This window comes from Cyprinus carpio, chromosome B1, assembly GCF_018340385.1.
Source record: "Cyprinus carpio isolate SPL01 chromosome B1, ASM1834038v1, whole genome shotgun sequence".
NCBI lineage: Eukaryota > Metazoa > Chordata > Actinopteri > Cypriniformes > Cyprinidae > Cyprinus > Cyprinus carpio.
Genome location: NC_056597.1, coordinates 14,228,110 through 14,244,643, shown reverse-complemented (window position 1 = coordinate 14,244,643; position 16,534 = coordinate 14,228,110). Strand labels below are relative to the sequence as shown.

General features: G+C 35.5%; 1 protein-coding gene across 15 annotated transcripts in view; it reads right to left on the bottom strand.

The window, feature by feature from the left end:
* Positions 1–15,710, bottom strand: part of LOC109063276 (receptor-type tyrosine-protein phosphatase S-like) — a 64,067-nt gene extending 48,357 nt beyond the window's left edge. For 3 of the 15 annotated variants that reach the window (XM_042716651.1, XM_042716653.1, XM_042716655.1), the window contains exons 1-4: positions 15,169–15,710; positions 12,665–12,687; positions 10,320–10,401; positions 6,122–6,161 (exon numbers count right to left, since the gene is read on the bottom strand). The gene's annotated coding sequence lies outside the window, so the exon portion shown is untranslated. Of the gene's footprint in view, positions 1–1,223; positions 1,567–6,121; positions 6,162–10,319; positions 10,402–12,664; positions 12,688–15,168 lie in introns of those variants that run through there. The other 12 variants (XM_042716662.1, XM_042716664.1, XM_042716663.1 and 9 more) reach the window with 8 other exon arrangements.
* Positions 15,711–16,534: the final 824 nt, after the last annotated feature.

Below are 16,534 nucleotides of genomic sequence, written 5' to 3'. Positions count from 1 at the left end.
TTAGAAATCATTTCCAAAAAGACCCCTTAAACCATATGGTTTTGACAGTAATGCACATGCAGAACACTTGAGCTGATCAAGCTTTAAGCACTGAGCACATCAGTGCTATTAAACTCTTCTCCAGTTTCAGGAAGAGATTTTACTGCTAGCTTTCAGCTCAGTGTCATAAGCACAACATTCACTAGCAGAAGCACTTAAGACCCACACCTATAAATGGTATCAGAGACACACGTCTGTGCAATAAGCACAAGGACTGTGCCTCTGTGACGTGTACATTATTAATATAAACCATATGCCACTGAAGCTGAGGCAACCTGCTTTTCAAATAGTGCAAGTTTTCAAGTGTGCTCCAAGCAACCCTTAGTCTGCAGGTATGAAAAAGAAATAAATTATTCACAACTCAGAAAATCACTCTCTCTTACTTCGTCCATCTGTCATTTTCTCACAGCTCTGGGCATTCCGGGTCAAACACTTACACCTCACTCAGACCAACCGCCAAACTCCACTCCTTTCCTCCAAAATTGTTCTCTTGTATAAGCAAACCTTAATACCCTAACATCAAAATATCCCTTGCTCTTTCCCTCCCTCCCCTTTCTGTCTCTCACACACACTAAGAGCATTAGGAGGTATAGCAAAAGTCATCACACATAATCCCCTTCCCTGTGAACTTTGTTCAAATGTAGAGTCATTCAGTTTATTGGTCCATTAAGAATATGTTTTTAATGATCCGTGGAGAACATTCTGTCATAAACAGTAATACTTTAAGCTCAGCATAATGCCCCCGAGCACTGGGTTCCCCTAACATCACTGAATGATCTAAAAGGCAGTAGTGGGGAAACCACAACAAAAATCCATGTCAATTAAGACAATAAAGCAAATGCATAAATTATCCCTAACAACTTTTAATATATATATATATATATATATATATATATATATATAAGACAATAGGAAATATTATGAACATGTAACATGATGCAATAGGCTACTGCTTATCAAAAACACATTATGTTAATATGCTAGCAAAACAGCAGCCAAAAAGTAGAATGTGCATGCATGCAATGTAGTCTTCTGTATTAGCCTGCATGATTTACAATAAAGGATTTCCCATCGATTCACATGCAATTGTAGCTCGAGTGGATGACTGAACATTAAAATGAAATTATTTTGTCATTTCCTTCATAATAACCGGGGAGCGGATGAGGCTTTCACTCCTCGCCTACCTGATCAGCATCGCTGTCGGGTTCAGGTTTTCATTCGGGTCTCACCGGCTCGGTACCGCCTGTGCATTCATCTATAAGCACCAGGTATATAATCCAGATGCCCGTCCTCTCCCTTGTGAGATTCACCGGTGCTGGGCTGAACTATAAAAAGCACAACAGCAGCAGAAGCGCTGCGTGTTTCCAGCGCTAGTAAAGGGCTCGCAGGTCTCTCTTTTTGATGATGCTGATGCTGTGTGTGCAGCCGAGCGCGGCAATCTCGAGCGCGCGAGCATACAGAAGCGCTCGCTCGCGCACACACTCACGCGCAGCGGAATATAAGGGGACGGGCTCGAGGCAGGACAGAGCGGCGGCGGAGTGACGTCAGGTGCCCCGGAATGAATCTCCGGTTCAGGGAAAATAAATAATTTGAAGAAACTGCATTTGCACATCGGAGAGACTTAAGGCAAACGTCTAGAAACTGGGCCAGGCAAAATTGACAGTTTGTATAATGACAAAAGGTCATATCTATCTTTAACATCCTGAATGGATTTTTTCTTGTAGTTCTGAGAGACCATACATTTGACTGTTTCAAATCGTACTGTACATAATTATATGATAATATTCTCTAATATGTGATATAGCCTATAATCTTGATTAAATGTCAGCTAATAATTTTGACAGGGAGAAGGGGGTAAACCCAGGGGCAATGTTAGGGAGGTGCAGAATATGCCAGGCATATGGGCCAAGGAAGCTAGGGGGCCCCAAAGCACGATTTTTTATTAATTTATTTTTTTTAAGCACGTCTTCTTGCACTTTAATAGACAAATACACCTATCCAATTTGAAAAGTCAAGCGATTTTAAAGTATTCAAGCACAAGGACACGGCAGTAACAATACTATTCAGTGTGTTGTTACTCAGCCACGTCTCTGTGGATATTTAAAAGTGTTTTGTTGTTATATGTTCGAAGAAAAGTGGATATTTAAGTTAAGTGTGTCAAGTTCATGAGTCAGGTAAGGAGCACTGAATAAATATTTGTACTTAGACCAAATTTGTCAAAATGTGTATATTAAAAAGGTGTAAACATTCTAATTAAAACGTAGGCCTATATATTTATACACAAATGTACTATATATATATATATATATAATATATATATATATATATATAAACATTGAATAAGCATTGTATGAATTGTATGTTTGAGGGAAATGAACTGGGAAAAGACGAGAACCAGGTGAGTCCTCTGCTCAGTCTAGAGGAGAACTGGCCCCCGACTGAACCTGGATTCTCCCAAGGTTTTTTCTCCATTTCTGTCATCGATAGAGTTTGAGTCTTTGCCTCTGTCACCTTTGGCTTGCTTATTTGGGGACGCTTGACTGATTGCACTATTTGCAATGCTGAACTGAACTGAACAATGAGAGCTGAACGCTGATGACTTCACTGAATCATCAATTAACTGAATTTAGTTGGAAAAATGACTTATTGTCCTCTTGCATTATTGACAAACTATTTTTCCCGTTTGAGTGTGTAAAGCTGCTTTGACACAATCAGTTTTGTATAAAGTGCTATTTCAATAAAATTGACTTGTCACTTGACTTTATTTTACATAGGCTAGTGTAACTTCTGCCTCATTTTAAAGATGTAATTGTGAACAGTAGTAATATTTGTAAATGTTTGTTTGCTAACAATTTGTTTAGCTTGTTTAGTTTTTTTTGTTTGTTTGTTTTTGTTCATTAAACAAAGTTTAAACTGAATTTTGCAGTTGTATTACAGATGTAATGTTTGTCAACTGGAGCTTTAAAGGGATAGTTCACCTAAAAATGAAAATTTGCTGCTAATTTACTGACCCTTAGACCATCCCAGATGTAGGTGACTTTTTTCAAGCCTGTATGTTTAGTCTGTATAAACATGTTATAAATGCAGATTGTTATTAAATAAAGACTATTATGTGTTACAATGTACATGTTTTTAATAACTGAAAGTCACTAGTTATAATTAATAACTGTAATAATAATTGACTAATTTTGTTAAACTATAAAAATATATAAAATGTAATAACTAGTTCCACAGCAATTTCTTATGATGCCCAAATAATAAATCTTAGTTTAGGTAACATATAAAACACATTTTAATTGACATAACTTGCTGTGGTTTTCTAAATGTTTGACCAATTAAAACATTTTAGTTGAATGGGCTATAAAACTAGTTCAGTAAAGGTTGAGCCAACTAAGAAATAACAGTTCAGATAACACCTTGAAGAAAGAAATTGACTGAACATAAATTTCTGTGGACCTAGTTACTAAACAATAATTAGCTAAAGCAGCTTGAATTTTTTTTACAGTGTATATATATATATATATATATATATATATAGCTTATTTTATATCCTATAGCATATAAAGTATAATAATATTATACTTACATAATTATATAATGATTGGATTTAAGTGAAATACTTAAAAAATTGAGAGTAGAATTTCTGTGTCATCAAACAGAGCTGCAGAAATTAATGTCTAAGTGATAAAATTAATCTTCATCTTTCTATCTATCCATCCATATATCTATCTATATACAGTGGTAGCCAAAGTGATTACATTTACATTTATCAGACGCTTTTATCCAAAAGTTCCCTGAATTGAACCCACAACCTTTTGCACTGCTAACACAATGCTCTACCACTGACCCACAGGAACACAGCTTAGAATGCTTAGAACAGTAGTATTTTCACCAGCTAAAAAGCTAAGTCCATTATTTCTATTGGTTGGAAATATCAGTTTACATTTACAAACATTCATTTAACCATTAATTGTAATAGTGAGATTTTTGTTTGCACAAGGAGTCTGACATTTTCTCTTCACCTCTTCTGGATTGAGTATGTCTCAGTTTGTTACTTCATGTCATTCCAGACAGAACAGATGATGATGAGATCAGATCTCTGTGTGGAGCACTGGCTCTTGTCAGACTCCTTGTGCAAACAAAAATCTCAGAAAAAGATAGAAATAGAAGATAGAAATATCTATCTATCTATCTATCTATCTATCTATCTATCTATCTATCACTGTGTGTGTTTATTTTTTTAAATAGATATGTAAAAAATATAATGATAAATATGAATAAAATACTGTAACTATCTCGCCTTTTATTTCCTAGAAGAGTGGAATTTCTGCATCATTACATGGAATTGGCGAGTGTATGGAAATGGAGAAAATACTCAGAAAGCTTAAACAAACAGTAGAAAAATGTTATTATAACCTACGAATGGCTTTCTTATGCAAGATGTTCAGTATAGCAAATATGTTTAATAGTTTTCTAAAAATTACATAGTTTTATTGTTCAAGTTGTACCATGCACAATAAAAACATCTTCACCCTAAAATGTTCCATTCATTCAATCATTCATTCCTTTATGTATGTTTGTATTTATATCATGCAGTCTAAAGAAGAAGCAAGAAATATAGGGACACTTCTGATGAACTGTTTTAATTAACTGTTTACTGCAGCAGAATTCAATTGTATGCAAATTGAGGTGCCATTTTTTCTAGTGGGCTGAATTTGAACAATACACAAAATAAATGCAGAATGAAATTTGTTTCCCTCTCATGCTCACTGTCTCTTTCTCACACACACACACACAAACACATACACACATGTTCACAGTCACAAAGATGTATGCATCATCAGTACCCCAGTTCCCACAGTGATATGTAAATGAGGGCATTAATTTGCTTTAGTTGCAGAAAGTGCTCAGGTAACCACAGACCCGGCAGCCCTTGCATACAAACACTTGCACGCACATAAACAAGAGTTATTTCTGGAAACGTCATTAATCTACCATATACATATGTAAGGTTGTATGTATAATACATCAAACATTTTTTAGGATATATAGAGGTATTCGATGCTCTTAATCAGAATGTCAGTGTAAGAGCAGGAGACACTCGACATTTTGCACCAAATTAACGCACAGAGAGACTCACACGCACACACAACATCAGTGCTGACATTTAATTAATCTGGATCTGGCCTTTGAAAATGAAAGAGAAGAAGGAGTAACAGAAACTGCTATCATCTGTGGTGTGTATCCTTCGGTGAACTGTTGATTAAAGATTATTCGGTGTTCTTCATCACTGTTTAGAAGCTCATACGATTTCTGTGTGTGTGTTTTCTTTAAAATGGTTGCTGCTCTGTAATCCTCACACTAATCTGATTTCTTGTGTTAGTGTGAGCACGTGAAAAAGAAATAGAAAAAAATCCAACCCAACCCATCCCATCCCCCATATATTCATCCTTCCTAACTCTCTCTACACAAACCTGTGCACGCACACACACACACACACACACACACACACGCACACACAGAGGGCATTACTGTGTCTATTTTTTTTTTTTTAGAGGGGAAATTGCTATCACTCCACTACCTCACTTACACACTTGGATTCTATTGGAAATTTTCCATGAGCAGAGAAAAAAATGTACCAGCTTACTGGCCAAATTTTGTCTGAAAGTGAGTCACTCGATATTAATTTCCTATTTATTGAACTGTTGTGTAAAAGCAATATCACACTCGCCAAGTTGAATCTCTGCAACTAATCTCCATTTTGTTGTTTTTTCTGGCTCCTCCGGAATATTGGGGTGCCTTTAACTGAATTATCTGGCCATTGCTATTTTGGGCTACTCCTGGGGACAAAAATTATCTAGCCAGTCAAGTTCATCTTTAGAAACAACATGGCAGAACTGTTCCACTTCCTTCCATTAAATCAAGCACAAAAATGGCTGAGGCAGGCATGGTTCAATACATAATATATATGATTTTTTGTAATACAGAACAACAAACTGTGAACCAGGAATGGATTAACTGGTGTAGGATTGAGCTTGAGGTTATAAAGTGCGCTTAAATGAAAGCATGAAGGTGTTTTTACCTTTTGATGTCCCACATGCTGCTGGTCAGAGTTACGGAAGCTGGTATGACACAAAAAGAAGAACAAATATTTTCATATCTTTCAGGTTTTAAAATGTTAAAATATGATCCTCCAGAGGAGGGCAGCAGCAGTCTCACAGCATGAGATAATGCCTTAAAATCAACAGAAAAAGTTGTGCCAAACAGAGGAGGACAGCCCCTGCTGTGTCTGCTTTGGTTTATTTGCACCTTCTATTTATAGATGAGCTATGTGGAATATACTATCTTCATCTATCACTTTAATGCACTACCACATTCATAAGTACCACCTCTAATAAAGAGATGGAGAGAAAGGAGAGTGAGAAAAAGAAAGGGATAGTTATTGAGCGACTGAGAGGAGAGGGGAAAAACGATCTAATGCATCTAATGCAGCTCCAGTTTAGCACATTAAAGCAGACAGACGTGAACACACACACACACACACACACACACACACACACACACAAGAAAGACAGACATGAGGAGTGAATCAAGGAGTGAAAGAAAATATATGGAGAGACAGGGAGTAAAAGGAAGAGATTGAAAGGAAGAAAAAACCAATAGAGAGGAAGAGAGAGAGACAGAAAGAGTGAGAGAGAAAACCAACAGAGGAAGAGGGAGAGACAGAGAGTGAGAGATGAGGTAAGTATGTATTTTTAGTGAATTACATCTTCAGCGTCAGAAAGAGTTAGATGCACCTGAGAGTAGCTTTAAATAATGCAGCAGTGTATGCACTATAAAACACACACGCACTCTAACGCGGTTTTATGGTCATATACAGTATTCATGTGCGCAGTATTTGCTGCGAGGCTTGACAGAAGCTGGTCAGATAGCTACTTCAGGACCAACTGTGTGAGAACACAGGAAGAGGGAAACAGGGGTTTGGGGAATATAGAGAGGCAATTTTATTGCACATGTTAAAAAGGAAGCGTCTAAGAGTGGCTCTGGTCTAAATCCTAGTGAGCTGCCTACTGAGGCCGCATTATAAGACGTCTTCATACTTGCGATGGCTGTTCCACAAAATAAGCAGCGTGACTGTGTTACTTTTGATATTCCTAATTTAGGCTGAATTGTAGGGCATGTAGCATAAGACTCCAAAATGCATTGCAAAGAGCTACAGTAAGTGAAAACTACATCCAAGTTGCTGGCTGAAGTGAGAAAAATGTTGACTATAAGTTGCATTTATTTCTTGAAAATACAGTAATATTTTAAAATGTATGATTACAACTTAAAAATTGTTTTCTATTTTTGTATATTTTAAAATGCAATTTATTCCTGTGATGTCTTCGGTGTAACATAATACTTTGTAATAATATGTTGATTTGACACTCAAAAAATGTGTCTTATTTCTTTAAATGTTGAAAACAGTTGTGCTACTTAAGGTAAAACATTTCAGGCAAAAACTCTTTTTTTCATGCACCTGTCAATTTTGAGATTTTGGGCTTTATGGTTTTTCATAAAGTATTTTTTCAGACTGGTGGAAAGAAAACATTCAAAAATCGAATTATAAGTATTTCATTTATACCACTATAAAAGTAAATACCATCTATTTGTGACTCTGGATTTCAATTACAATACATATCTTTAAAGGCCACTATCTCAAAATGAGATTTTTCTCCTGCACTGAGCCAAAAATCTCCACTTCAGTAACACTTACGAATATCATTACTATCTATATTCTGAAGGTTTTAAAGAGGGGATTGTTCATATATAATTTGCTTGGTTTTATACAACATTTTATTCCTAAAAACAAAAATAGTGAAAAATATTTTTTTTCTGGCTGTTGTCATAATTTTTTATATATTAATGGAGTATTGAGCATTTTATATATGTTACGAACGTATTCATACTTGTTAATTTGTTATGAACAGCTATATCTACCGAGATAATGTGCGTATGTGAATTATATATAGCCTTAAGAAGGATATGACAATATCTATATCTATATACCAGTAGCTATATCTTTATATAAGAGCAAGATGTCATATATTACATGTCCGTATGGGTCTCTTTTTAAAAAATGTGTCTAGGGCTGTGCGATATTGACAAAAAATTATAACGATAACGATAATTAGACGATATTTTGCTGAGTGTGTTATTGTGCTGGTATCTTAAGGACTGCTGTGGACAGCTGACTCCTAAAGTTTTTAATATTCTTCATATTCTGTGTGGTCATCAGTTCACACTGAGAGAAATTAATTTATAAAGCCATTTTTTCTAAAAGTGTCCATTATCTTTTGAGCGAAATTCTTACATTTAATCAGTGAATTAGAATAATAAGACATTTGGGCTGTTACCAAACAAATGAAATCAACACAGAAGCTGCATCTGAAGTGGCATTTAGATGTGTTTACACACTGTTTAATGCAGGCATTTTACCTGTAATTAAAAATGCATAAATAATGTTTTGATATATTAAACATAAAACGTTGAATACTGATATTTGACATTATTTAAAGGGGTCCTATTATGCTCTTTTACAAAGTCTTGATCTTGTTTTGGGGGTGTACTAGAACAGGCTCTCATACTAGGTTGTTTGAAAAACACATTATTTTTCACATATTTTACATTATTACAACACCTCTCTCTCCAGTCTGGCATGAACGGCTCAAATAGTTCCTGTATCAAATGAAGGCCCGCCTTCTGGAATACAAGATGTGCTGTGATTGGTTAGCTGGGCCAGTGTCTGTTGTGATTGACAGCACTCGGCGCCTGGTTGAAATATGTCCTGCCTCTTACCATAGCTGCCTGCTGTGAGCTTCAGTTAAAATATTGCGTCAAAATCAAATCAATTTGAGCGCTATTTAAACCCGGATGATTTTAACCACTCTAAGTTTGTCTGCCTTAGGAAAGTGTGTCTCCGACATAGCAATATAACACTCGTTGCCTTCTGTAGTGCAGCTCAACCAGGTCTCGTCCCATTCATCGGTATTGTGATCCCACAATTCCCGGAAAATATTAGTTGTAGTTTTTGAAAAGTGATTTCTGTTAAATAAAATATCTCCATTTGAATCGGACTTTGAGCTTTGTTACTTTGCAGATCTTTTTTATGCTCAAACAGCAATATTACAGACTAACTAAAGTTGAAAAAGTGAAAAAGCATAATAGCACCCCTTTAAATAATAAAAGAGACTTTGAATGTGAAATGAAAACCACCAGCAGGGGGCAGCAAGTCACTGTTAATAAGTGAGTAATTGCGACTGAAAACCGAATCGTTTAAACGGTTGATTCATTTAGGAACGAAACACCGTCATGTTGCTCAGAGATGCAAAAGGGTGTTGTGGCTTTGTTTGGAATTATTTTTGTTGTCGAAATAGAGCAAAAACAGGCAATATGGTGTCTAAAACGTAAGTCTCTTAATTAACTTCTTGTTAATTGAACTGTTGTAAAAAAATCAATATCACATTTGTAATAATATTTGGAGAAAAAGGCACACTTCGTGTGAAACTGATTATTAACTATATGAAATGGTATATATTTATTAATTTTTTGTTTTTGTGTTTTTGTTTTGTGATGTTTCTAAATGTATTTTTTTTGGTGGTTTTTTGCAGTGAAAGAACACACTCTAAATGTGCACGTGCACTAGTCTAGACTTCACGTAATGTATGCGTGGACTCTGTAAGTGTGTTTTGAAAGTTTTTTGCAAAATACTCGATAATGTAAAATCGCACATTGCAGCAATTACGATATTATCGCAGATGATATATCGCCCTAATAGCTACTGTATATACTGACTATATCTGATATACTGATAGTATACTGACATCTTATAAGGTGAATGACTTTCCACTTCCTCCCAATTTTGTGTAAATTTCAGATGCAAATGCATTTGTAGATTGATTTGAGTTTGAACGTTATCTGACCACAGGCACAACGTTGACCACTGGCAGGTTTTTAGAAACAATCATTATTTTTTAATATATTAGACACTTTGGCTTTAAAATTATAGCATTTTATTTGTTGTTAGCTTAGCAACATGTCAACTTTATAAATATCTATAACAATTATAGCTTGTGTGCTTGGCAAGCTGCTGTTGCTGCCTATTCTATGTAATGTAAAGTGTTCCAAATCAGTCACTTATGACTTGGCATGCTGCCTTAGTTAGCTAGGCTCATTGGGTTTTGGACAGAACCAGTGTGTGTGTGTGTGTGTGTGAATGTGTGTGAATGCAAACAACTTACATGTGCTAATATGAGTTTAAACAGAGTCTAAACTCAGCTGTCTCTCACTGGGTGAAAGAAGGACAGACTCCACAGGACTCTCCTGAAAGATGAAAAACTCATTAAACACAATTAAACACAAACAAATTAAATGTGCCTCTCAAACATCCACACACTCACTGAAAGCATTAGTTGGGATTTGACTGTTTTATGATTTTTTCAGTCTACTTTGGAAACAGCTGACTCAGGTATTCTCCCACTGAAACTCTGCGATCAACAGACATCTGTCTGAATATGAGGGTCTTACTGTGAGCTTGTCACTTGAGTAAAATGGAAATTTTGTCTATTATAGACTCTGAATGACAGAAAATGGTTATATATTCTTCAGTGTATACAGTATATAGGCCTATACACTACCATTCGAAAGTTTGGGTCAGTAGGCTTTTTCTTATATTCAAAAATTTGGGTGTGTATTGTTTTTGTTTGTTTTTTTTGTTTTGAAGTTTTTTGTTATTTAAAAAATTATATTTAAAATAGGCCTAAATGCTGTTCTTCTGAACAAATGTATCACAATTTCCAAAAAATATATATATATATTGATAGTAATAAATGTTTTTTGAACAACAAACCATCATATTAGATTGATTTCTGAAGGATCATGTGACACATAAGACTGGAGTAATGGCTGCTTTACGGTCACAAAAATAAATTACATTTTAAAATATGTTAAAACAGAAAACACTTTTTTGAACTGTAATAATATTTCAGTATTCTTTACTGTTTTCATTGTATCATTTGATCAAATAAATTCAGCCTTGGTGAAATTAAGAGATTTTTTTTTTTTTACTTTAAAAATCTTACTGACCACAAACTTTTTAACAGTGTGTATTTTCAGTGTATGTGCATACGTATGGTGAGGCCCAAACATCAGAATTTTCTTAATGAATACAAAATGTGTTTATAATGTAATTATAATTTCTTTATGAATATTAACTTTTTAAATTGAAATTTGTTTTTATTTTTGTTATTTTGTATCAAGCTGACATTGTCTTTCACAGTTTCTGCAAAACCTGATGATCCATGTTATCCAGCATTTGAGAATGTTCCACTGAGCATCGTATGTGCTTCGATGGAAGAAACAACATCTGGCCTTTGGTATAAATTTGTTTACGTTTGATCAGTGACCTAGAAATAGTGCAAAAATATGTCATTTCATGCAATAAAAAATAAAAATCACTGTAGTCTCAGAGTTTTCGACCCTACTGTATACTGTACCATTTACAAACATCTGGATTTATTTTTAAATGAGGAGTAAAAAATGCAAGAGATCACGCTCAAGTGTGAGATTGCTGTGACAGATGGGGTGTATTTTGAATTTTAAGAGCAGAATGGTGTGAATGCAGTAAGAACTTGTGGCCACTAGGCTGTGCTGTTCACTTTCATTCACCTATCAAAATATTGATCACGAACTGGTTGTAAAATTACCTGAGAAATGTTTTGGGAACAAACATTTACCATTGCCTATTTATTAATGCAATATGTTTACGCAATACATGTTTTATAGGGTCTAATATGCAAAGTGTGAATGCCCATATGTGCTCCTAAGTGAGACAATAAATAGACTGAAAAGCCTAAAACAGTCAGCCCTTTGTGTGTGTGCGTGTTTGAGAGAGAGACCGAAAGGGTTTAGTGAGAAAGAGAGAAGACATTTCACCCCCTCACTGAATGGAGGTTTTATTGATCTCAGTGGACATCAGTGCCTTCCAGCATTGCATTGTACAGAAAGGCACATTAAAACATCTAAACAATGTTAGAGCGTTGAATATGAGATAAGACAAGTCTTGACTACTGGCTATGAAAGAAAAAAAAAGATGCAAAAGTGGCCTTTTGATGTTTTTAACTTCACTGGATGTGCATTCTTCATATTTAGAGAAGACAAGCAGGCCTACTGTACAGTAGATGAAACATGAACTCAACACCACTGTTTTCCTGCCAGGCCCAGAAGGAATCTGCTGACTTTTTTGCATCTTCTGTGCTGATATTACAGAATTCAAACATAGTAAAATGCGAAATCGAGCTGATAGTACTACGCTTACAACTAATAGCCAAAAGCATTATCAAATTACACAAAATATTTCATAAACTAAAACACAAGAGGCAGCATAAGTGCATTCCAATTATGTGGAGATCTGTACATATTCAGTTTGTTACTATTCATATATTTTAAAGGTTTCCGGTTCAATAAGTTTAAAGATTGATCTCTGCCATGTGCCACATTTCAGTTTTCGCCGTTCATTCTCACTCTTTTCACCTTGCTTGTTAGTTTTTCCAAGCTGTAAAACTACCAATATGAAGATCTCACTTACCTCTGTGCTCTATTTGAGTGAATCTGGAAAACAGAGAAAGAAAGAGGGAGAAAAATGAGAGTGAGATGAATACAGTCATCTAAAATGACAGCATTACACCAACACTTCATTATCATGCAGCTGTTTACAAAAGATCAAAAATGCAGTCTCCATGAACTGTGGCAATATCAGATGCTCTGTCATAGTTGATGTAACGCAGTGATTCCCAACCAGGGCCACACATACCCAAGAGAATACTTTTGATTTTGCCTTGTTAAACCTCTAAAACAGAAACTATGGCTTTAAAATAAAATATTTTAGGGCTTATTTAATGATTCAAATAATGTTAACAATTTTTCAGATAATATTTTCAGTTATTTTATTTTAATAATGTGTCAGTTTGGTCAATTTGTGTCAATTAAAAAAAAATATATATATATTGTTTTTTTATTTAGAGTTAGAATGCAAAAACACCATTTAAGACATTTATGTTGTTACAAATGATTGTCAAATAAATGCTGTTCTTGATCAAGGTCATCTGACACTGAAGACTCGAGTAATAGCTGCTGAAAATCCGCTTTGCCATTGCAGGAATAAATTATCAATTTAAATAATAATAATAATACTAATTTAAAAATGATAATAAGAGGAATTAAATAAGAAACATATCCAGTTTGTGGTCAGTGAAAGTGTATTTAAGACAAAAAAAGGTTGGGAAACACTAATTTAATATCTCACTATCACACTGCAAAACTGCTAGGAAAAGGTAAAATCATTTAGGGATCAACTGCTTGACAGGTCAAAGGTCACGTCAAGTCAATGCGCTAAGCACCAAGCGTAGTAAAAGAGACGTGCATATGTTTGAGCGAAAATGGAGCGGGTCATGACTGTGACCCAGGCCTGTCAATCTTGAACTCAGAAAGAGACCATTTTAAGAGTTTTCTCCCTGTTTCTCTCTTCTTTTCACACTCATCTTCTCTCTCACATTCGTACACACACTTTCACACCCACATCTTGAGAGAGTTGTTTGACTGTGTGCCTAATGATAATAGATGAGGTGTCAGGATGAAGGTGAGAGACACTAAGTCATCCTCACAGCACGAGGGAGAAACAGCTCATCTCTAGCTCTCTCTCTCTCATTTTCACTTCGCCTAAATCTACAGGCGCTAAAATGGGAGAAAAAGCTCCTATAGAGCTGCTGTTCGAACACAACACTGATGTTTTGCATTTTATTTTACTTTTACTTTTAAATAATGTGGCCATCTGTGTCTGAGTTATGGAAGGGAGAACTTGGATGTTCAAACTGGGCTGTCTTTTCAGTACACATTAGAGCAGCGGGAAGAAGTCAGCACTTTACACAAGTCTTGTGAGAAAATGTCAAAATATGACAGGGCTGAACAGAAATAAAAAACTGCTTATGCAAGCCTCTTGTCTCTCAGAGAATCACTAGAGTAAAGTGACCTCCGGTTCTCAAGAGCAATCATATACATTCACAGGCATGAAGAGTTTCAAACTAACATAAAGCATAAAGCATAAGCATTATTTAATGTCATTCAATTCCATCGTTGCTACATTTTTACAATTGCCAGAACTTCACTGTAAAAATACAGTGGCAATGTTTCACAAGATGCATTTTGGTGACTGCATACGTCATTAAACTGCATAATATTGGTGTAGTACTAAATTTCAGCTATTAAAATGTATTTGTAACTGTAAAACATGCTTATAATTAGCTGTAGAATGACATAAATGTCACATGACGACCCCAAGATAACTTTAAATGCTCTCTCCAGTGACTGTTGTCACACAGAAACACCATCAGGCTAATAAACATAACACTAAAATAGCACTATGAACATTACCTAAACAACATAAAATGTAAATTTGTATATTAAGTGAATGTTGTAAAATGTAAGAAATTACATTATTTTAACAATCTGAATCCATAAAGTAGGTTATTGTCTTGTTAAATACAATAGGCTATATGTTTTATCCATACATTAAATTAACTTTTTAATTCATTCGTGTTAGGCTATTTCTAAAACATTTTACAATGTAAAATTACATGTATTGTCTTTTAAAATATAATATAAGATTTTACTGTATTAGGTCTCTTACAGTTTTACTGAAGGACATTATTCCTGATAATATTTGGACATTTTTACAGTGAGCTTTGTAATAGCCCGCAGTCACTGCAAGTTTGTAAGAAAACCTACAAAACTTGAAGACTTTTAATGAGTTCACCCTGTCCTAAAATGCTCGACAGAGCTTACAACTCTAATAAATAATTCAATTTAACAGCGGTCTGCACATTTACGGCCGAATAACGACGTGTTCTGTGAAAGCACTATATGAAATCTTGGACATTTCTGAACTGACTGCCTAACAATAGTTTGTCTTTGACTGAATATAACAGCCCTCTCTCTCACACACACATACACACACACACACACACACACATAAACACACACTTGACCAAAGCACCGGACGACCTCGCTTTATCGTGAAGCTGCTGGAGCTCTTACCAGATTCTCCAGGTACAGTCGCGGTGCGAGGAGATCCCGGTGGAGATCCGTCTCTCTATCCGCCCAAGTGAGAGTCTAAGATTTGGTAACTCCGACAAAAAGACGAGTGCAGTCTGCGCGTTTCTCAAAAACCCTACGTGTCCACGCGCATAACCCGATATAAGTGAAGAGCTTTAGAAGCTTTTGAAGTGGTGCGCTTTACGCGACGCGCTCGCGCTCGTACCCTGCTTTTAAAAATACTCTCCAGACGCAGGTGGGCTATAGGGTCGCGCAAAGCCAGAGGAGTCAGAGCGCAAGTTGATCTCAACACAAATCAGATGAAGACAAGAACAAAGATAAGCAGGATGCTGCTCATACAGACACGTGCGCGCGCGCGCGTAAAGGGGGTGACGATTTAGGATAGATTCTTTTTTTTTTTTTTTTTTTTGCAAATTTCAATAGCATATAAACTGCATTTTAACAGGAAATCCATTTGTTTTGTGTGTGAAATGTAACAAAAACAAAAGAGGTCCGATTTAACACAACTTCATGATAATACAAGCCCTAAGGGGAGCTCAGCCCAGAGCAACAGAAATCTCATCATCATTCATTAACTCATCAAAGACAACACACACACACACACACTCACGCACGCAAACACGAGCACACACACTGTGCATCTATTCTAGGACATCCCATGGCTTCATTAGATGGAGTGTGATCTCATTAACAACACAACACAATGCTTTAACAGCATACATATTCATGTAAATTCCATGAGCATTATTTTGCCAATGTATGATGTGCAGAATGTGTGTTTGTGTGAAAATAAAAACTAGGTCGTATAGCCCACCCAGAGCTTCTAGTGCTTATGGGGGCTGTGTACAGGAAACACACACAAACACATCAAACACTCAATTACACAACATGCAAACCACACTAAATGGCCTAATACCAGCCTTCATCCTATCTCCATCTCTTGTTCACACATTCTGGCTGCCTAACTGAATATATAAGAAACAGATGATAAGAGAAGGTGAATAATGAGCAGGCCCAGACAGAATCTGTTCAGTTTTTTCCCACTTTCTGTAGTTTTTTTTGGGGGGGGGAAATCTGTAGAATGGAAATATGATAATATTTCAAATATGATATATTACATAAAGGGAGCTGGAAGTACTGGACACTTTTATTGGAGGCTGAAAACTTTATCAAATTTGCTGAAATATTTAATAAATGAAAGGGCAGGAGAATATGCGAAATTTGTGAATTATGGCATGACTAAAAATAGTTATAGCTGGAAATGTATTTGTGTTTAAAGGGATATTTCACCTAAAAAAATAAAATAAAAAAATAAAAATAAAATAATAATAATAATAATAATAATAAT